Source organism: Protomyctophum parallelum (genome assembly GCF_964188405.1).
Source record: "Protomyctophum parallelum genome assembly, chromosome: 10".
Lineage (NCBI taxonomy): Eukaryota > Metazoa > Chordata > Actinopteri > Myctophiformes > Myctophidae > Protomyctophum > Protomyctophum parallelum.
Window position 1 is genome coordinate 36,759,301 of NC_139704.1, and position 23,517 is coordinate 36,782,817.

At 44.7% G+C, this 23,517-nt stretch overlaps 1 protein-coding gene across 1 annotated transcript in view; it reads right to left on the reverse strand.

Moving 5' to 3' along the window:
• Positions 1-488: 488 nt before the first annotated feature.
• mapk8a (mitogen-activated protein kinase 8a) overlaps positions 489-23,517 on the reverse strand; it is a 326,366-nt gene continuing 303,337 nt past the window's right edge. The window contains exon 13 of the transcript XR_014569867.1: positions 489-498. The gene's annotated coding sequence lies outside the window, so the exon portion shown is untranslated. The remainder of the gene's footprint in view (positions 499-23,517) is intronic.

Here is a 23,517-nt window from a genome sequence, read left to right on the forward strand (position 1 = left end):
ATCGTGAAAATTTGGAATATATTTCTTTTCAGAACGAACGTTTTTAACTCAAATATTTGCTTCTGGGGGGGTCCCTGGAACAACATATTTTCAGATGGGGGCCGGACGCATATTATATATAATTTTTGGGGTCCTTGACATGAAATATACTGACATAGAAACATAGCTTTTTTCAGAAAACTGTCAGGATGTAGAAGACATTTTTAGAATCTGATCTCAGGTCAAAATGGGTTTTAATGTCCGACACACAGTACATGTGTTCACCCGTGGCTTTGTGTGGTGCCACTCAAAGTGACCATATAGGGTTGGGCTTGCTGGATGCGTGCTCCAACCATTTGTATTTCTGACAGATATAGCTATAAAGGGCTGAAAACACCCCCGTGCACGTCCATGTGTTCCTCTCTGCTCCTCTGTCGCCAACCACTGAACCCGACCACTTCACCCCTCTTCTCTGCCCTTTGTTTCTCCATGGACCCCTCTGCTCCGACCGCATTGTCACTCCCTTTTAGTCTCTTGTAGCCCCTTGTAGCCCCTCTCGTCTCTCCCATTATCCCAGGCTCCTTCTGTCTCTCCCAGGACCCAAAAAGCTTCCCTATATATATATACTTCCCTTTTTTCTCCTCCTCGGCCCTCTTTCATCCCTCCTCGAATCTCTATGCCAAAACCCTCTCTGCTTTGCTCTCCCATCTTTTTTCATGTTGTATACATTCTCCTCTCAACCCTCTTGCCCCCCCCCGTGATTCCGTCCCCAACACTTTCCTTTTTTTTTTTTTTTTTTCCCCTAATTCTCCCCTGTCAATGGACTGATTTCTTTTCATCCTAGGGACCGCAGCAGATTAACAGATATTGTATCATGGCCAGGACAGGCAAAGCCCCCCTCTCTGTCCCTGACATCTAATTAATGGTAATCCTTTAATCTGCTGCTTGTAGTGCAGACCCCTTGGTCGCCGTCCCATTTGCAGCAACAGAGGCGAGTCAGAGATAGAGATAGACGAGGAGGAAAAAAGGAAGAGAGAGAGGGTTTCAGCCTACTCAGCAAGTCGAAACCGTCGGGTAGCGATTCGGACAAAAGACGCGCGCCACAATGAAAAGCCTATAATGTCTTTTTCATTTCTAGGGATTATACATATTTCACTCTGGATATCTCTTCGACCGGTGGTTGCCATACGGTTGGCTGTCGTGTGAGGGTCGGTTGGTGGGGGGGGGGGGGGGAATAAAAATCTTCTGCCCACGTATTACAACGCATTACGATTGGCGACACTGATATTTAACCCATTTAGGCTCGACGTCGAAATAAAAAAAAAAGTCTTCTAAATCCTGACAGTTTTATTAAAAACCCATGTTTTTATATGTCAGTTGTTCTTAAACGTATTCATGTCAAGGAACCCCAAATATAATATGACATTGGCCGCTGACCCCCCATCTGAAAATATGTTGTTCCAGGGACCCTCTCAGTAGCAAAGATTTGAGTTGAAAACTCTCTCTGAAAGAACATATATATTCAAAGATTTCTGGCACATTTTCCACGACTTTTCAAAAATAGCAGACCTACGAGCTCGTAAGCTATTTTTCAATAGCTAAATTATAACATAATGTTTAAAACACCGAAAGGGGTTCTCGCCCAAAATGGGTTAAATGTGCAAAGCACGCGACTCACGACTCACGAAACGCGCATGCTGAGCTTAATCTCCCCAACAGTGGGCTGTGTGCCTGAGGTGACATATGTATTTACACCATGCACCATCCAGCCAGCCCACATTGTACACGTAAGGGGTAATTAACAACGAGGGGATATGCAAGAAGCGAATCCCTCCCAATTTTTAATTAAGTTAATTAATAGATATAAATAATCACCTTCAGGCCGTCTTAATTTGTAAAGCAATAAAACTGGAGTGTAAAAAAAAAAGAGCCCCATCTTGGTTCTGTCATAAACAGCATGCAGCCTCATTCTTTTTCTGCTGGTTCCAGTCCAGATGGTGTTTGGGTGGGTGGGAGGGGGGTGCGTCACCTGAAACCCATTTGTAACATCGCCTTAATGCCGCAAATAACGTTTCAGACTTCCGAAAAAGAGGGGTGTTGCTGTTGCAGCAATCCCCTCCCACCCCCCCTACAGTACACACGTAAACACGTGACAAACTTATATATATAGCCAGACGGTGGCGATGAGTAATCGTCTGCAGAAAAAAGAAAATGCACACGGCATTCTAAAAGAAATAAATAATGCCCTGCAACGCCATCTGCATTGTATTATTCATTTGCTAAGCAGACACAGCAGGTCCTTTTTTTCCGGGACACCATGTGGTTTAGAGTTCCTGGCGTTCGCTCTCTTTATCGGCCAAAAGTTAGGCTTACACATGAATCAATTAACGACGACGCGCTAGAGTTAATGATCACCGCGGTACAGACAGCTCCTGGTATACAGTCATGCGCCGGGGTTTAATTTTTTTTACGGGCACAACCTGCACAAAGGTGGTGGACCGTGTCCAAGGGCAAACACCACGAGGACAATAGAACCTTCTCCACGCACGCTCACACGCATGCACGAGTGCCCGCACACACACACACACACACACACACACACACACACACACACACACAGTCACACACACACATACAGTATAGGCTACATACACACACGTATACATACGCACACGCGCACAAATGAACACAGCAACAGAGAGAGGTGCATCCGGCTCCGCGCGGACGGTTGCCGGTGATTAACCCATTTAGGCCTGACGTCGAAGTAAAAAAAAATGTCTTTTTTCAAATGTCTTTTTTTAAATGTCTTTTTTTTCTGAAAAACCTCATGTTTCTATATCAGTGGTTCTCAATATTTCATGTCAAGGACCCCCAAAAATATATGAAATTGGCCGCTGACCCCCCCCATCTGAAAATGTGTTGTTTCAGGGACCCACCTCCCAGAATTTGAGTTAAAAACGTTCGCTCTGAAAGAGTTATATATTTCAAAGCTTTGCACCACACCTTCACGATTTTTCAAAAACATAGCAGACCTACAAGCTCGTAAGCTTGTAGATCTGCTATTTTTCCAATAGCTAAATTATAACCATGTTTAAAACAACAAAAAGGGTTTTTCCCCCGCCCGGAATGGGTTAATGCATTAAGCACGGGGGTGTCTGTGTCTTAATCACTCTGGCTGTGCGTTTCATTAGCTCCTGATGGTAACTGATGAATGGACTTTGCTCCGGGGTGTCCCCACGTCGTCTCTATATAGCCTGGGCACGGAAAAAAGGGCCGCCCTGTTTTCCGAGGTGTTGATGGAACCCACGCAGGCAGCCAGCCAGCCAGCCCCACCAGCCAGCCCCGCCTGCCTGCCTGCCTAGCCGATCGGCAGGTGTGTGTCTATCGGGGTGTGAGGAGGGGATCGGACGGTTCCATGATGAGAAACAGCCTGCTCATGAATTCATTAACCCACATTTTGAAGGATATAATTCCCGGCGCCCGGTCTTGCGCCAAAGCCATATGGGGCGCTGATTGCTGGATGTCTTCCCCACATACCGTAGGGATTTAGAGGCAAGGCCAGGGAACTGTGTAATAATAACGTACACGCAGATGGTTACCGGTGCTTCAGTTCTTATACGACTGTTCTTAGCCCCCCCCCCACCCCCCGCCAACCTCCTCCCAACCGCTCATCTGGGAGTGTTGAACTCGTGTTACACCCGCGTTGACGAGGTGCCGGGGCTCTGCTGTATTTGCATAGCATACGAGACACTGGTTTTTTCAAATGAGCCACTTAAGCCTTATATATATACTTCACCGTATATACGCTGAAGAGCGAAAATAGTAAGATCCTCCTTGTAGATCTGCGTTTGTTTTGCTTTATTTTTTTAAACATTTACAATTCTGGAATTTATTGTCTCCACCAGGCCGAAGGCATGTGGGGAGAGTATGTTTTGCACTCCGTCCGTCCGCGTGTCCGTCCGTCCGTGTGTGTGTGTGTGTGTCCGTCCGTCCGTCCGTGAACAGCTAATCTCGGCCACCGTTAACCCGGTCGATGCCATATTTTGCACACACACTCCCTGGATGCCAACCATCAACCTCTGCCCCAAACTTTCCAGAACGGCCTGTTATAGCGCCACCAGGAGGCCGCTTTGTGCAAAACAAGTTTTTGCACAGTACACCTACAGATTTTGTCCAAACATCACGCAAATTGGTACACAGTCTCTCTAGAGCCATTCAACGAAACGGGTCTTTCAGATTTATCAGACTCCATCCTGATTGGTTAAGATTGGCTTCCAAAGTTCACAGGAGTGCTCAGTTTCAAACAAAATGCTGCAAATCATGAACACATCGCGTGATTTCCCGGAAATTGTGCACCCACATTCCCACTAGGCCGAGGACGAAATGCCACATGAACAATTTCAACTCAGCCTCAAGGTGGCGCTATAACTGGCCGAAAAGTGTTTTTACCTCTAACTGCACGGATCTGTGGATAACCTGGTGGAGACCTGTGCCCGGAAGGGCACTTTTTCTAGTTATATATATTTTTTACACTTTTTTTCTTTTCTTTTTTTTTTTTTCTTTTTTTTTTTACATTTCTGCATAATTACATGTAGGGGTTGCCAGGTTGAAGGTGGTTATAAGCACGGTGCTCAGATTCCCCACAGTTCAGTTCTGAATGCATGCACTGTAGTGTAAGAGCAGTATAAAAAGATAACATCATTGCTGTTCTACTTGAGGCGCACAACGGCGAAGGATAATAGTTGTCGGAGGCGAGTTTGCCATATTTGTCACATTTAATTCCGCTCGAGGAGGCCAGACCCTGGTATAATTTCCCCTCTACTCTGTGCCTGAGAGCACAGTAAACACCGCTCCTGAGGCTGTGTAGAGTAGAAGCTGTGTCAGCGAAAATACTTATGGACCCGAGAGCAAAAAAACTCCACCAGAAGAGACTGGTCCGGTTCAATGGCTGGTACAAAATGGGACAGAAAGAGACGACATTCCCATTAGTCGTACCTGTAGCATTCATCAACATTAAACAGAAAACAAAAGCACTTGTCAGGCTTATTCCCCTTATGGTTGTAGGATGCCATTGCAGGGATTGCTGATGATGCTGGCGGAGTGCACCTGCTGCTGCTGGCACTTTGGCACTGGCACGTGCGTATAGCAGAGTGTTGCCATCACTCTCCTCCTCCTCCTCGCTGTCCCAAACGCCTCCTGACGCGCAGCGGATCCAGAGGCAGGACAGAGCCAGCCAGCTGGAGGTACAGTAGGCAACGATGCATCGGTGAATGTATCTCTGGTGGGACACTATTATGCTTTAAAGTCGCACGTCGCTCAACACCTACAGGTCACACATTGATAAGCACCTAGGCTCGTTCCTGTGTTAATACGCGCTGCATGGTGTGACACTGTGACTACTAGAATATTGGTGTTGGTGTTACACTAAAAACTCTGCTTCCAATCATGCATCTGCGTTTGACGCGCGTGCCACGTGATCGGGCGTATATGCCAATCGGACGATGCCCACTTTCTTTTTCAGCGCCGTCTTTAAACACAACTTTCTCGGAATCTATAGGCTGCATCCGCGGTGATTGAACAGAACACGGATGTTCTGGGCTCTTTTATGATGTCTGTGCTGCGTCGCGGTTACAATATTAACGCGAAGACAAATAAACTTGATTGACCAGCTTGGGGGAGGGATGGGGGGTGACTGGTGTCCACAGAAATGTGCGCTCGCTCAGAGAAGAATGTGTCCACAAATGTGCGCTCAACTGACAAATGTATATATACTGTAGATGTGAACTTAAGGGTTGTTCTCCCGGGGCGGAACAATTGGTACTGCTTGCAATGACCAATGCAACACTGACATCAGGATAGGCTTTCTGTGCCCAGAAGACAGCAACCATAGAAATGTGCATATTGTTGAGCCGTGTGCGGTTTGTCAGGGACCAGAGCTGGTCGGCAATGAGAGACACCAGGATTCTTGCGTGGTTTTCTTGAAAAGGTCTGTTTTTGTCTTTTATTTTCCACATGAAACATGACAAATAACATTAATTCTAGGCCTCATTAATGAGGAACTGAACTTACATCAAGACTGAGCTAACCAAAATGAGACATGAGGGGAACATATATACTGTATAGGGTGATCAAACCACTATTGACACACTGGGGAAGACAAATAATAACATTTAAACATACCGGCACTACAAATCACTACAACATAATCCACTACAACACGTCACTAAATCATAAACAAAAGAAACATAATTAAACTGAAATATCAAAATGCATTTCTTCAAAATCATTATAAATCCCTGCCCAACCCCAATGCAAAGGGGACCAGCCATTTCAACTCCAGTACTCATTTGAACCGAACAAACAACTTGGCATTTGATAAAATATAACATAATGGATGTGTATTCCAGTCCGTTATTTCATCACCACAATTGCAATAAACAGTGTGTCATTCAAGCAGTTGTGTTGTGTGTAGTCCTTTGTGTATGTAGAATGTAGTAGTGCTGCAAATAACTGCAAATAAACTAAAATAAACCAAAAAAGTTTCCACCATGTTTGTGTGGCCATGTGTGGCCATCATATGTGGCCCTCAAACATGGTTCATCATCACCGACTTAGACCTATGACCTCCAGCCAATCACAGCGCCAATTTTGGCTTTTTTCTTTTGGGCGCCAATTCCGTCCTCAATTTTTGAGGACATTAATAAAAGTATTAGTTCAGATTAAAATATAATGAAAATAGCCGATCGATGACATGTGAGCTTGTAGATTTGTCACCCCAGGGGGGTCCAGGAGGGAAAATCAAAGATTTCGGAGTTGGAACCTGAGACCTTGACCAGCCCCATTTACCCGCTGAGAGCTGTTCATGAGGTGGACAGCCGCTGCCCCCGCCGGCGGAGGATTGGGGCTTAAAGGGATAGTTCAGATTTGTTTAACTTAAGTTGTATGAAATACTTGCCATTAATATAGAGGTTGCAACTGTATTAATTGATTGCCCGAGTCCCGTGGTGGGAGTTCTGCTCTGGTTTTGGTGAAATATCAAGTAGTTCCGGTCATTTTGTGGGGGGCACTGGGGGCCACGCAGTAAAAGTAAAGTAATCCACAAAACTAATGTAATTTGTATTGTTGACCTATTTCTAAAATATTAGTGCAACTTTCGTTCTTTCTTTTACCCCTCTATCACCCAGAACTATGTTTTTTGTGTCCATATCTGTTACATAAATTTATTTTGAGGGTCTTTAGACCCTCAAAATGGACATGATAATGTCTAATAGCCATAGGGTAATTGTTTGGAGATGCAGCCTCCTATGCTGCTTTTGGAAACTAAGGGGTTAAGTAACATATACTGTGAACCGCTGCCGGCACACTATAATACATATTTGCCTAGATAACCTTTGAATTCTAAGCTAATAAATCTTGGAGACTCCGGTAGAGGAGATGCTAGTAATGTACTCAGGTAAAAGTACTCAAGTCCAAATTAATATATTGTAAAGGATTGTAGAACCTTTTTAAACCATGTGAATATTTAGACTTTACATTTAATGTTGTAAGGTTAAACTGATAAACTATAATACTATATAAATGAACCTTTTACAGATAAATACTTGAGGGGAAGAGCAATACTTAAGGAGGAAAAGAGTATAATTACTTACAGCAGGAAAAATAACCAAGACATGACGCAATAAGGAGGTCCGCAAGCAGTCAGCGCATACTTTTCAAAAGATTATATTGACCATTATATGTTCTGGGGAGCAGAACAGACTTTACAAGAACAGCATCGTGAAAATTTCTCCCCCGGACAAATGTCCGGGATGACATTATATAGGGCATGAAAAACAAAACAAGAATGACATAGGAAGCAATTCATTTTGGGTTCATAGGCTAATAAAATGGTAATATTGGCGACCCCTATTGCCGGGGAGGTCTTCTTAGCTGACGTGGCAAGTCACACTTCCTGGGAATTCCCAAGGAAGCTCTTAGAAGGAAGTGAAGTGGTCACGTGACTGGGCTGCGCCATGACACTTTCATGGACACTTTCATGGGAGCCATACTCACACCGGTAGTGCAAGAATGAATACATGGCAGTGAATGGAGCCGGCTGGACCAGCTCATAACAAACATTATACATGAACAATTGCGAGCTTTGTCATATAATTGGTTCAGGAATATGAAAGAAGACATAAGTGGTATCACACGTTTTTTCCGAGTGGTTGTTTTTCAACTTAACTATTTATTTTTATTGAGGTATTTATAGAAGAGCACATAGTAAGTTTTCTGCCTGGGCTGCTCTCTGCTCTTTGAAAAAATAAATCACATTAAGTAGTATGCACATCAAAAAATAAGACAGCCTAAAATAACGTGTTATATATATTATTTTATTTTCCAGAGCGATCACTTTACAAAAGGTCTCAGTCATTCATAAATAATGTTTGTTCATGAGCTGGTCACTGAGCTCTCATTGGCTTCAGTGCATTATGCCGAACTTCCGGGTGTAGTTTGGCTCCCGTGAAAGTGTCCATGAAAGTGTCATGGCGCAGCCCAGTCACGTGACCACTTCACTTCCTTCTAAGAGCTTCCTTGGGAATTCCCAGGAAGTATGACGAATGGGAAGTGAACCATTTGAGTTCAGAGGTTATCAAACAGTGACTTACAGCGGCACCTCTTGTTGGGAGGATGGTAATTACTATCTACACATGGAAAATTACCCCTTCATTCACCAAATACCCAAAATACCTATCAATATCACTAGGCCCAAAAAATAGTTCCATGTGATAGAGGGGTCAAAGTTGAACGAAAGTCGCGCTAATATTTTAGAAATAGGTCAACAATACAAATTACGTTCGTTTTTGTGGCAATTGAAGCCTCATTTTGATATTAACACTTGCCGCCATTGCCGTAGCCCTTCGGCAATTGCACTTTTATAGTGCATATGATCGATCGAGCCATAATGCTACTCACGTTAGCCGGTTAGCTAGCTTTGTTGTTAGCATAGCACTGGATCGTTCATCTTAGATCGTCGTCGCCATAAGAATCCATTCTATCCGTTTCTTTCAATCGCCTGTATCTCCTAGTCCTTGTCCCAGATGGCATTTTTGGTCAAAACAGCCTTTCTTTGACGGCACAGAGCCGGCTATGAGGAGCTCTCCAGTGCCCCGGCAATGGCCGGCATAGACCCATATTGTAAACAAAGGTTGCTTTGGCAACATAAAGCTGGCCGGAATAAGCCCACTTCCGGTCGAGGCAAAATGTGGCTTTTCAAAATAAGAGCTCAAATTAAAAAAATGCTGGCGTGAATTAGGTCCTAATTTCTCAATAAATGGTAGCAGTCAATGGGTTTTAATGGCAGGTATTTCATACAACCTAAGTTAAATAAATCTGAACTATCCCTTTAATTAAGAGGTTTAAGTGATTCATAATGAGTCTCTCTTTGTGTACGTTTGGGTCCCTTGTGGGGAGAAACCAAATGTCTCTTTAGGGTCTCGAGCTGAAGACTTTTGGGAACCTCTGTGCACTGGAGGAATATATCAGAGTCAGACCGCCACTGTGACTACCTCGTCTCTGTAGGCCCAAAACAAAGACAACACTGTGGCCGTCAAGGTGAAACCTCTGCATTATGTTTATCCAAACATATTAGCCTGACAGTTAATTGTGTGGTCTCACCTTCAATGAATATTTAAAAAAAACACCAAGCCATGATACGCCACTTCCTGTAAAATGCATTTTTATAGTGCCTTTTAGAATGTGTATTACATTCACCCATATTCGCAGTGGAGGAAACCATACAAGGCACCGACGTGCTCGTCGGGAGCAGCAGATAGGGGGTTCAGTGTTTAGCTCAAGGACACTTTGCTACTAACCCAGGCGCTGGCGGGGATCGAACCGGGAACCTTCTGATTCCCAAGTGTCTGCTCTATCTTGTTCGCGTTTGAGGAAGGATGCGCTGTGATTGGCCAGTAGCCACTTTGAGTGGCCAGTTGAAACACTCTCTCAGAGCATGATCTACGTACTATTCTGTGCCTATCGGGTTGCAACTCAAACGGGGCCGAGTCGGCTATAAGCGAACTTCGCAACGTTCGACACGGCAACTTGCATGCTCTCTCTTGCTGTCTCTCGTGGCTCAAGTTCACTTGAGACGGCACCCCTACTACTAGTAGGAGGGGGACGTGACCATTTACTCTAACCTGAAGCTTCCATGCTTGCTCCTGAGCCACTGCCACCATATCTGAAAGTAGCCTATACGGTAAAGCTTAAGCCTATACAGCTCTTATCAGCATGGAAAGAATTCTAAGTTTAACACTCAAATGTGTTCCAAGTTTTGAGATAAACGAGCTCGTATATCTCACAATGCCAACCATACACTATGAATAAGGAGCTCTGCTTCTGACTGTGGACTCTTCCATTCATGTTGCTCTCACAGCTCCGTGTGAGACTGTGTGATCTGACTTTCACCCGATGGCCACGGTGCACCTTTACCGCATGTACCGGGTGGCAAGAAGATTGATACGAGAGGTAACCACTAAACAATGAGTTTGCTGTGTGTGTGTGTGTGTGTGTGTGTGCGCGTGCGTGCGTGCGAGAGAAGAGAGATGGATAAAAACACAGAGAAGGAGAGACAGTGTGGCAGAGAGAGGGAAGAGACAGAGAAGTATTATGGAAAGTTGGAATGCGATACATGAGACCTGCATGAAAACAGGGTGTGGGGGTGGGAGGTGTGAAGGGGGAGGCGCTGATATAAATGTAGAATGCGTGCAGCGGTCGACCCCTCCACCCTCCTCGGTGTTGTTGTTTCATCTTGCCGTTTCTATACCCGTGTTTTTCACGTTTTCCCCTGATCTCTTATAACCCTGACGCATCACTCCTCTCCGGTCTCCATCTCTCTCTCTCCCTCTCTGCCCTCCCCTTCTATACATGTATGCACTCTGCCTCCCAGAGTCTCAGCATTCCCCAGTGTTGCCTCACACCTAGGCCGCGCCGCAGAGCAGACTAAAAATAATAATGTGTTTGGACCTGACCGTCCCAAACGGCAAATTTATGGAGAACAAAGGAGAGATGGCGGCGCAGCTCAAATAACCCATTTAGGCCTGACGTCGACATCTTTAAAATGTCTTCTAAATTCTGACAGTTTTCTGAAATTGTATGTTTCTATGTCAGTGTGGTGCTCAATATTTCATGTCAAGGACCTCAAAAATTATGGCCGCCGACCCATTTGAAAATACGTTATTCCAGGAACCCCTCAGAAGCAAAGATTTGAGTTAAAAAAACATTCGCTCTGAAAGAATATATTCAAAGATTTGTTGCCGCATTTCCACGATTTTTCAAAAACAGCAGATCTGCTGTTTTTCAATAGCTAAAGTATATAACACAATGTTTAAAACGCCAAAAAGGGCCTCCCGGACCAGAATGGGATAACTCAGGGAGAGACGATGCTATACCGGTGGGTCCCGGAGAACATAATTACTGGATTATTGATTTACAGCACAGAATGAATGGAACATAAGTAGGGTTAAGCTCATTAATCCCACTCTCCCGCCCCTTTATGAACACGGGGCTCGTTATCAGTGATTATTCTAATGGACTGTTATGATGGAAGACTTTACTGTACACGGGCAACACATATATACGGAATGGGACAGCAGAAGACAGAGAGAGAGAGAGCGTATAATGGCAGGCAGGGTCTGTCTTAGAGGCTATAAGAGCAGAGAGACGGCTGCTAAAATGATCCCGTGCTAAAATGAGACGAGCCCCCCAAAATACGGAAAGCGGAACAGTTGACATTCCGGTGACATTTTGGCTTGTCAAAGTGGCATTTTACAAGACGTATGGGGCGGGTTCCACGACGCACGTCGCTTCTAGCCTGAGTTACCGAGACCAGCGTCTCGCACAAACATTGCATCTGCCGACGTACTGTAATCACTCTGCCCCACTCACCGGCCCACGCACATACTGCACACACACACACACACACACACACACACACACACACACACACACACACACACACACACACACACACACACACACACACACACACGCCTACTCATTATTAACACACACCCAAATCACTTTTATCTTCCTAATAAGAGTGCCGGTAGGATAATTGGAGCTTCATTATTTGTGCAGGTCATACTAGGAATTTTTAATTCACAGGTTCAATTACAGTTTGGTTTTAATTAGTTTTTGAGCATGCACTTGCGATGAGTTTATTTATAGGCTGTCTTGGTTGATTTAAAAATATATGTATTAGTGTTCGTTTTTTATTGTAAGAATATAAAAGAAATATAAAAATTGTGCTGATTGATCTTACTTACTCCACACTTACTCCGCAATGTTGTTGGCAGTCTGATGTACTGTACTGTACTGTACTGTACTGTACTGTACTGTACTGTACTGTACTGTACTGTACTGTACTGTACTGTACTGTACTGTACTGTACTGTACTGTACTGTACTGTAAATAATGCCTATCCAAATTCCTCCTGCCCCATAATCTGGGCGAAACATTAGCCAAAAATTGCAGATCTACAAGCTCTCGTTGTGTTTTTGCGATGCGTTGTGTGAGCTTGTAGAACAGCAATTTTTGGCAAAGTGATTTGGTGGAGACTCAGGTCCAACTTACAGGAATACAGCGGTTCTTGTATTTTTTTACTGCGGTTAGAAATAAAGTTAGGTTTTCGCACCCTTTTACTGAGGTTACGTTTAGGACTAAGATTAGGTTTTGGCATAGCTTAGTTTACCAAGGTTACGTTTATAGGAACACAGGTCCGTTGGCGTCCGTTCCGAGGTTGCGGAATTGTCCCGCGGGCGAGCGTGTTTTGGGGGTGAGCGTTCCGGTATTCGGGCCATGAAGGTTGAAGTGGTTAAACTACAGTATAATAACCTTGCCATGCAGAGAGTCATGCGTCTTCTATTCTAAACGAGGTCAGAGAGAACTTGAATTCACAGGTCAGACCCGTATCATATCTCCACCCTAATTCCAGCCCTTGTCTTCCCCACTTCTCCCCTCTTCTCTCTGCGTTCGTTCCTCTCCTGGAACCTCCCTCCATCCATCAGGGAGTGCTCCAGTGGAGCGCGCCGGGCCCCGAGGATTGTCCTCATAAATTGTGTGTGCGTCGGGGTGCAGAGGGGGCTAAGTGAGCAGTAAATAACAAAAGGGGTCTTGCCGCCATCCGCGCGCGCGCCATCGCCGCGTTTCCGGCCACGCAAGATTACCCAGGATGCCCCTGGAGGGGCGTCCGCTTCCTCTCATGTGATGAATGTGAGAAGAGGAGGAGGAGGAGGGTGTCGCGCGCGCGCCTCTCTCCACCGCCCAAGAGTCTTGACAGAGAAGTGAGGTGAGGCCCGGGCACCCGGCCGATTTAAATTGATGAGCGTCTTCATTTCTCGGAGAGGAAAAAAGGAGCTGTTTGTCTGCCTCCCTCTGTAATAACAGATCGCTCACCAGATATCTTTAACTGCCTCCATTCTTCATTGTCACACCTCTTTCTCCGCGTCTCCCCCGCTCTCTTTTCTCCTACTCCCATGTGCCCCTTTCGATTTCTCCCCCTCCCCTATTCTCTGTCTTCTCTATTGACTGTGCATCCATAACTGCCACTGGACAACTACTTTTCTGCTTCTCCTTGCGATGTGTTCACTCTTCACTTCTGCTTACCGTATAATGGTCAATTTAATCCTTGGAGCTAAAATGGCCACCACGGTGCTTGATTTATATACCGCGGTTGCACACCGTGTCATGATGCGCAAAACACGCCGCAGAGTGGCACATTGTGAACTTGTAGATCTGATATTGGTGCGTGGCACCGACACGCAACTATAGCTATAAATCACCATTAGGAAAACCACAGATATTTATAAATCACAGTTTCAAAGTGGTAGCGTTCGTTGGCTGCCACCTTTCTTATGTACCGTCTGACAACCTCCTCTGTCCTCCTCCATCCACCATCTTTTATAGTAAAGGTGATGTTTGTCCTTTTTATAGCTTTTATTTTCAAACTGTTATTCGCTATTTTTTTTATCCCACGCCAGGTAATAACACCTCGCTCAGGCGCATTTGTAACTGCCAACCGTCTCATTATTGCCCGAATGCACCTTATTTTTTATTTTCTTTTTTTCTCGGCTCTTTTGCCTGCTATATTACGTCTCCCTCCACGCGTTTGCATTCTGTACCCTTCACCTTCGTTCTCAATCTCAGTCCATCTCCATCTGTCATGGTCACCGCCTAATCTCTTTTTCTCTCTCTCTCTCTCTCTCTCTCCGCACCTGCCTTTCTGATCCTTCTGTCTCTCACATTGAGGATTCACACCTCCCCGAAGCCTGATTTATACGTCGTAAATAGCTGATATATACACACGGCTATTTAAAAGCAGTCAAAGTTGCTACTGCTATTTTAAAGCAGGTAATGTCAACTTGGAACTTCTCCCAGCAAGCCAAAATGACGTCATGATGACGTCCTCCGGTGACTCCGGTGACGTTCAGGACTAGGCCAGATCACAGCCCATCTTTACCAACTTTACGTCATTTCCAGGACGTCTTCACCAGTTGAAATAATATAGCTTATTCTGGGGCCAGATCTGACTAGTTATGATATCACTATAAGTGGATCTGGCCTCGATCTGACTCTGTGATTTCATCCAGGGACGTCCGTCTTAGTGGGCAGAATGTATGTTGGTTGAAATCAGGTGATATTCTGGGCCAGATATGACTAGTCTTGGTTCGACTTTGATCTTGGCCACTATCAAGACGTGCCTAATTCGTCCAGGTCCTGACCGTGCTTCCATCCATCCATCCATCTTCAACCGCTTATCCGTAGTCGGGTCACGGGGGCAACAGCTCCACCAGAGAGCTCCAGACTTCCCTCTCCAGAGCAACATTAGTGACTTCCTCCTGGGGGGATTCCGAGACGTTCCAAGGCCAGTGAGTCGATGTATTTCCTCCAACTGCGCCTTGGTCTGCCCCGGGGTCTCCTCCCATGTGGGACGTGCGTCGAGGACCTCTCTAGGGAGGCGCCCGAGAGGCATCCTAACCAGATGCCCGAACCACCTCAGCTGACTCCCTTCCAGGTGAAGGAGCAGTGCTTGCTGGGCTATATTTTAAAGCAGCCGGAGCAGGCATGCTAAACCAGATGACAATGATTGTAGTTGCCCTGATCCATGGGTTTGCAGCTCCAAGCTCTGAGGAAGCCCAGGGACAAACTTAATTTCTACAACATGCGATTAAACGTCTTGCATTAGTGGTGCTCCCTATATGAATTGAATGTGCTTTTTGAGTGAATGTGCTTTTTGTGCATTTTCAGTATGATTTTTCAAAGGCCAACATGGGCTGTTATAATGCCACCATGAGGTCCGATTTGACCTTAAATATTCTGTCTGAGTTCCTTGACCTACTGGCAGCATGCACAAGAGATGCACATTGGTGTAGTGGTTTGCGGGGTTTTAGCCACAGAGACACAGATACTCGTGCACACACACACACACACACACACACACACACACACGCGCGCAGGGACAAATCAAATGCAATATCCCCGCACCCAGCCTTGCAGCCTCATGCATGGCAGAGGGAAACAACAGCACAATGCTTTTGTTTTCATGCATGTCGTCAGTAATAGAGATTGCGTCTGGGTCCTTTTAATATGCACTGCAGCTTTGATGCGGACACTGCACAGCTGATTGGCATGTCGCTGACGCATGGGAAAAAGATGGGAGCATTATGGGAATGTGATGAGATAGTCAGGTTTGACACTTCAGTGGCGCCCGCCATGCGATAATGCGACCGTATCTCTATCTGTGTGTGTGTGCATGTGTGTGTCTAGTCTCCTGCCTTGGGGAGGTTTCCTTCGGTTTGGAACGGTGACAGCCACACGAAACGAAGGTGAATTGGTTTAAAAAAGTAATGTGCAGTCTGTTTGCAGAGATGCCCTTTTGACCGTGGAAAGAAAATGACCTGCTTTGTGACATCACATCAAACAACATGGCAGTTTAATATTCCCTCGCTCGCTGAAATGAAAACATGTAAAATCTTGTAGGACATGACTCTTATCTCGAGTTTAATCGGGTCCATTCCTGACTTTGGCATGCATCCAAGCAGCAATTAGTTCAATTAAAATTACACCTTTTTAAAACAGTAAAATCTTACCTTGTGTTACAGTACCAGCACAAGGGGTCAAGTCATGCTGAAACTGAAACTCAATTGATCAGACAAACGTTGCAGTATAGTAAGTAAGTAAGTAAAGTTTATTTATAGAGCACCTTTCACAGACAATTACAGTCACAAAGTGCTTTAACAACAATAAAATTAAAACAAGCCAATAGTCAATAAAACAAGTCAAGAACTAAAACACTAATAAACTAAGACAAAATAGAAAAAGTAGAGTAAAAATAAAGCAATCAACATTTAACCAGTTGCAGTGGATTCAGAACACGGCTGCTGCTGCTGCTGCTGCTGGAGTCCTTATACTGATGCCAAGACATTGGATCTCATCACTCCTTTCTGCAAAAAGAACTCATTTCAAAATGCTGTTGCTTTATAAAGCATTGGATGGTTTAGGGCCAAAACAAACACCATGAACCATATGCTGACGTCTCAGGTCGTCTGGGACAGGTCAGCGTTCTGAACCCCAGAGTCGGAACAGTATAACACATAAAGAAGCACAGTTCAGTTTTTAATGCACCACATACAGTACTCTCTACTGTATCTGGAGCAAAGCTAACTCCCAGAATACTGCAGGTCAGCTTCAACTCCCAGTTCTTTTCATTCAAAGCTGAAGACCTTTCTGTTTGCCACTACAGTAAAAAGCTACCTTTTATATTTTAATGATTTCTTCTGCATTGTAATTTTATTCTCTTTTTAATTGTATTCAAGTGTCCTGAGTTTCTTTTGGCCTTTACTGCTCTGTGTCTTAATGTTTTATAATACTAATTTTGGTGTATAAAAGCACTTTGATTTGCATCGTTGTTGTTGATTTGAATGTTGCCTTGCTTCCCACACGCACTATACGAGGCTCAGTGAAATCACACTGGTGGGACGAGAGGTTGTTTTCCTATATCTGTGTCCCGATGACAAAGGATAAAATATCTATAGATTTCTGTATGGGCGGATATATACAGATCGCGTATGGATCAATAAAGTATTTAATAGTTTGACGTGTAACCTTTTTAAGAATATGGATCTGTGCAGTGTGTGATCTGCGTGAGGGCTCAATTTGGAGCGTATTGACCGTGGTGTTGTTGTGATACAGGGGGGAGCGAGGGGCCTCGGGGCTCCGGGCGGACGCCGCGCACAAACAGCGCCACATCTATATAGACCCTCCTTGACCTTGACCCGTCTGCAAAGACACCACCGGAAATAGCAGATCTACAAGCTCACAAAAACACATCACATCCGCGACGTGGATGAGCTTGCAGATCAGGTTATTTTCAGGCCTGCGATATATACCCTTGCATGATGGGAGTATACGTCAGGCTTATTAACACGGCAGCGCAATCTACACAACCATAGCAACACCCATGACCGTTTTCTTCTCTTTGTTTTCCCGTCATTATTATAATCTGCTGGTTGAGTCGTGATTATTTACCCAACAAAATTAAATCAGATTACATCCGCGGCTCTCGGCCTCGACTCGACGGCAATCATAGACGTGATGAGAGACAAAACAATTACTTTGCAAGACAAAGAGAGGACCGTTGCGGGGCAGACCGACGGATGAGGGCTGAGATGAGCATTATCATATATCCTCGCCTGTCCTGGCCTCCATCTCTAGTGTCTCAGTGCTATACTACCTCTCCCTGTCTCTCCCTCTGCTGACTCGGGCATCGGTACAAAGGTATTCTGCCTCCCTAGGCTAGAGGTGACCCCCCCCCTAGACCCTATTAACGGCGTACAACACTCGCTCACCAGCCAAAACACACTCCCCAAATGAACTGCCTCCCCCCCCCTCGGCCACCCGTGCTGCATGCCCACCGTCGGGTGAATTAGATTGCAGGCTTTTTAATACAGCCCTTAATGGTTTATAAATTGCGCGTAATGATTCCTCCTTTCCTCGCTCTGCCCCTGCTTTTTTTCTTTTCTTTTTATGGCCCCCTCGGCTTTGGAGGGAGTGGGCGGGATTGAATACATGGCGGTGGAGGAGAAGGAGGCGAGGTGAAAACTGGACCTGGCGGCGGGCTCGCTGCCAGCCCCTTCTTTCTATAACGCGTTGCTCTGGACTGTGGAGGAGAGAGAGAGCTCTCGGGCCTGACGCTGCCTGCTGGACACAGACGCTATCTTTTGGCCGTGTAGCACATCGCAAGCTGGGACTCGCTGATGCTGCAGGAAGGAATGCACACGCCAAAAGTGTATAAGAACCGTCCCAAGAGTTTTCTGGACAGCGCAGAGAGAGGGGGGGGGGGCTGGTAGAAACCACAGAAAAGGAATATATATATATATATATATATATATATATATATATATCAGAGAGAGCCCGAGAGAGAGAGAGATACTATAGATTGAGACCACAAAAGAAGCTGCAGGATGAAGTCTATATGAAAATCATCATTTTTCGACCGCGGTCGAGATCATGGATTTCACGATGCCACGCCAGACTTTCCGGTCCTTCATTGCCATCCCCAGTTCCTGCTGCTTACTGATGCATGTTTCCCTATAGCGAGGACATCAGGGGAACGACAGTTTTCTACCTCTGGTCTGCTTTGAGGCAGGACTCCAGAGAAGAAGGGACGATATATAAGCTCATTGTCAGCTCTGTAGCAGTGGCCCGGCATACTGTGTTCTTCTGGATCGGAACTAGTGAAGAAACACGGGGAAGGTTGCCGTATATTAGATTTGTCGATGGGTGGGTGGATTTTGCGCTCTCATTAGAAGGCGGGTGTAAGTGCCATCCAACCGTTTCTTTGAAAGTGTCCATGTCTCGAAGCCATAGAGTAGAATCGGCTCAACGGTCGGACTCTGAACACCTTTAATAAATGACACTCCCACACAACCAAATCACCTCTGGTCATCGATGTTGTCTTATAAAATGCCTTTCTGAGAAAAAGACTCGCTCCAACCTATCAATGTCCTTAATGTGAGTGTAAATCTATAAACCGGTCCACAGATTAACTACTACAGACCTTTACAGGAAACCTAAAGATCATAATAACCTGCTGAGAATATACAGCTTCCATCCTTTACTATATATTAAAACAAGCTATCCCGGTCGTTCAAGTACAGCGCCTGAAACGGCTGTGAGACAATTAAGACCATATTATTCAAATATTCAGCAAGCAGATATATTATGAAATCCATATTCATGGAAAGAGGCCACTCTGATTCACAATGTTTGCTTCTGATCTCCCTCTCTTCGTCTCTCTATCCCTTTTCTTCTCTTTCTGAAAACTATAACAAAAACAAGAAAACGATTAAACCCGATAAAGTTGATTCTTCTCCATTCTTCTCGAATGGGAAAATTCATTGGAATCAGGAATCAATGCCAATCCAAATAATCATGATATTGGACAATATCGTCTTGGATTTTGCAAATCGTAAAATCATGATATGGCATGCACGTTGTCCATTCCTTTTAGGTCATTTAAGCCCTATTTTATAATAAGTTATATTATGGTATTATTGTCACAAAAGCGATATAGAGGTATTCAGTAAAAATTCGGCCATGTCACCCAGCCCTATACTTCTTAGTAATTTGATTTAAAATACTGATATACTTCATCTCTGGTGGATTTCAGATGGGATCTTTTTTGCTTTAAAAATGATAAACCGGAGGAAAAAATTGAAAAGATAATGACTGTACTACTACACCATCCTGCCCCCTCCACCAGATGGGAATAATAAGAGGGCGCCCATTGCACATGGTGCAATAACTCCATGAGTGAATGGGGTGCTGTTTTCCTGAACAGGCCAACACTACACCGCTCTAGTGTTGCTGTCACCTAGTGGCTCTCAACCTTCCTCCCCCCCCAACAAAAAATCTTATTTGAACTGGAGAACCCCCAAAATAATCATATTTGAACTGGGAAACCGCCCAAAATAATCGTATTTGAACTGGGAAACCCCCCCAAATAATCATATTTGAACTGGGGACCCCCTAAAATAATCATATTGGAACTGGGAAACCCCCCAAAATAATCATATTTGAACTGGGGACCCCCTAAAATAATCATATTTGAACTGGGAAACCCCCTAAAATAATCATATTTGAACTGGGGACCCCCTAAAATAATCATATTTGAACTGGAAAACCCCCCAAATAATCATATTTGAACTGGGGAACCCCACAAATAATCATTTGCATTGGGGATTAATGCCCTACCTCAATGTACAAGATATGTAGGTCTTGTAAATATTGAACTAATTAGAAGTATTAACAGCTTGTGACTAAATAGTTGTTGTCAGGTGGCATTTGAGTCAGTTCTGGTGCAAGAAGACACCGAGGGATTCTCACAGTTTGTTATTTAAAAAAATAATAATAATCCTGAGACACCAAGTGAATTACAGCACTGTTGAAAAATAGACAACATTTTGAAGTCTAGTCCTCTGCCTATCCGCTGTATACAGATCACAACCTGTTAACATGTTTTGTCCCAGATGCGCAATAACAACCAACGCCTTATGCAGTGGTCCTTGTTGCTACAGGACGAGGGAGAGACAACATTATGGCCGATGCTCTGTCTCGGGCTCATCAGGAGTGTGTGTGTGTGTGCGTGTGTGTGTGTGTGTGCGTGTGTGCATGCGTGCATGCGTGCGTGCGCGACCGTGCGTGCGTGCGTCGTTGACTGATGGTGTGAGTGGATGATTGCAAGAGGAGGGGTGCCAGGAGCAGATGCAGCCTCTCCGGATTGGTAGCCAATGGACGGCTCCGACTTTAAAAGGCTGTCAGTGACAGTTAACATGTCGTTGTTCCGAGGGCTCATAGGTTGTTGAACCAATAGGAAGACGGCGTTGGTTTCCAGCGCTAGTTTGTTCCGCCTCTCTATTGCTTCATTCACACTAAGATGAAGCTGGAAAAAAAGTTAGTTTGTCTCACCAGTCCTGTGAATTGTCGGTTTCCACCTGTGTCCCCTTAGTCCACACCCACAACACCAGAGGGAGTTCAACAAACCATGTGCAACCCAGATTCGGCACCAACAAGGGAACAAATTAATTTGGCTCCTATGCCACCAAAATGTGCATGGAACGCCCTAGCAACAGAATCCCTTGACTCCTTCAAAACCACTCTCACCTACGGACGGCTGCAATTCGAATCTGGCCCCCGTAAAATCCGGTACCCGTCGGATGGCCTGCCCAGTACCGGCAGAGTAGTTCTGGAGCAGCGGATTGTGTGTCCCAGATTCTTCCCTAGTGGGTCTGATCGAGGGCAGCTACTGGGACGTAAGTCGGGACTTGATCACCCCGGCTGGGTCACCCGAGTGAGGGGTATGATGTTGGAAGACCCCGAAACCCCAATGACCTTGGGATACATCACTGAGGTTGCATCCAGTTGCATCCTTGCGATGTTTTTTTAGTTCTGATGAATTGAACACGGTGGACCCTATTGTAAACAAGTGTAATGCTTTATGGCGTCGTCCACAGTTAACAGTCTTTGTATTGAGTTGTGCTCCAAACTGTTAATCAATTCTTCAATCAATCAATCAATCCCCCAGCCTATCCCAGTGTTGATTGGCAGTTGTGTCTAGTTAGTCTTTGTCTATTTATATGCCCTCGTGTTTTCAGTTCCTTGTTTGTCCGTGCCAATGCAACTCAAGGAGTTGTGCATGGGAGGAGGTTTGGGCTTAAAGGAGAATTCCATGCTAGAAGGCTTTCCTACCTTTCTTTGTAGTTGTTACAGTACGTCCAAACCAAAGAGGTCCAGGTGTTATTTTGTGCAAAAGCTCCTTATTGGCTATTTCCTTACCATAAGCCCTAAATGAATTGCATTGAATTGAATGGGTATTGAATGGGGCTATGGGGTGTTGTGCTAATTCGCTTATTTCCATCGCTCAAAATTATATTTTCTTTGTATATATCCTCTCTTCATAATGTAAATAATATCCCAAGCGGCACAGCTTACTACTTATTTAGATGGAAATAAGCGAATAGCGAACACCCCATAGCCCCATTCAATTCCCATTCAATGCAATGCAATTCATTGAGCGCTTATGGTAGGGGAAATAGTCAATAAGGAGCTTTTGCACAAAAAAACACCTGGACCTCTTTGGTGGGGACGTAACAACTACAAAATTACTACAAATTCTCCTTTAAGTCACAGTGTTATTTAGCTCTTTATTTTATTGTCCTAGTGTTATTTATTGCTCCTAGTTTTCCTATAGTTTCCATGTGTTCCTGTGTTGGTTCCTATGATCCTGTTTTTGGTTAATAATGCACTCAACCTGCCTTGTGTCTGCCTCGTCCTCTGCCTTTCTTCTGCACTTGGGTCCAACACCTGCCTGTCTCGAACCGGGACATATTATTTTCATAGGTATTTTCTGTGCATTGGTCTTTGTGAATGGAGCTTACATGTGCCTTGTGCCCTATGACCTGTATTCTTCATGCACTATGTCCCGCTGATTAGCGTGGCGCGCTACGAGCTTGTAGGTCTGCTATTTTAGAAAAAATCGAACATAGAAACACAGCTTTTTCAGAAAACTGTCAGGATGTAGAAGACACTTTTAGAATCAGGTCAAAATGAGTTAAGGCCTGCCCAGCATAGGAATGCTAGGGTTCGTGTGATAGAAGATAGATAGTGATACATTGGAGAGTTCAAGTACTGGAGTGTCTCCTCAGTGGCTCAATTAGCACAAAATAAAAAAGGGTAAAAAAAAGTGTGAATCCCCTCTTGTCCTGGTGAGGGGCAGTGGGTCTCTCTGGTATGCCCTGTCACTCACACAGTTATTTCAGTGACCTTTTTATTCACTTTCTCCATTTTCTTTTCAGTTTTCCATTCCATGGTTTTCTTTTTGCGGCATTTGAAAAAGGTCACAGTGTTATTGATATCACAAGTATTCCACAAGAATGATGACACGAGTTATAAAAATCAATGGACATAAAGTTAAGAAAGGACAACAATAAATAAACACAATATTATAGTTGGGTCTCGGAACACATTTATCTGCATGCTATATACAGAAAGAACGACTGTCTGCAGGCCACTGACCATGATTTGAATGTCTCGGTCAGAGATGCATTATTCAAATAGACAAGCGCATTGTAAATCCATCCGACTTCTCCCTTTCTTCCATGGTCATGGCACTGTGCCTCCTCCTATATACTGCCCGCCCCGGACACTAATAATTACAGCTGCGTGGGAGGTTTTCAATTTCTGTTACAACGCAAATATGAACACTTGGCCGGCACGAGCCCAGCGCATTATTCGATAAGTAAAGTAAGTGACATTAATTGTCCCAATTAATTGACCCGAAAACGTCGGGAAACGGGAAGCGTTTTGTCATGAGAGGTGTGGCGGTGTGTGTGAAGCCCAGTGTGTTTTTGGTGTGCTCGGTGACCACCTCATCTCATCTCTGTATACTCTGTTGACACGCAGCGCTTCCTTCCATTATCGAAAAGGTGACTTTGCACAGAG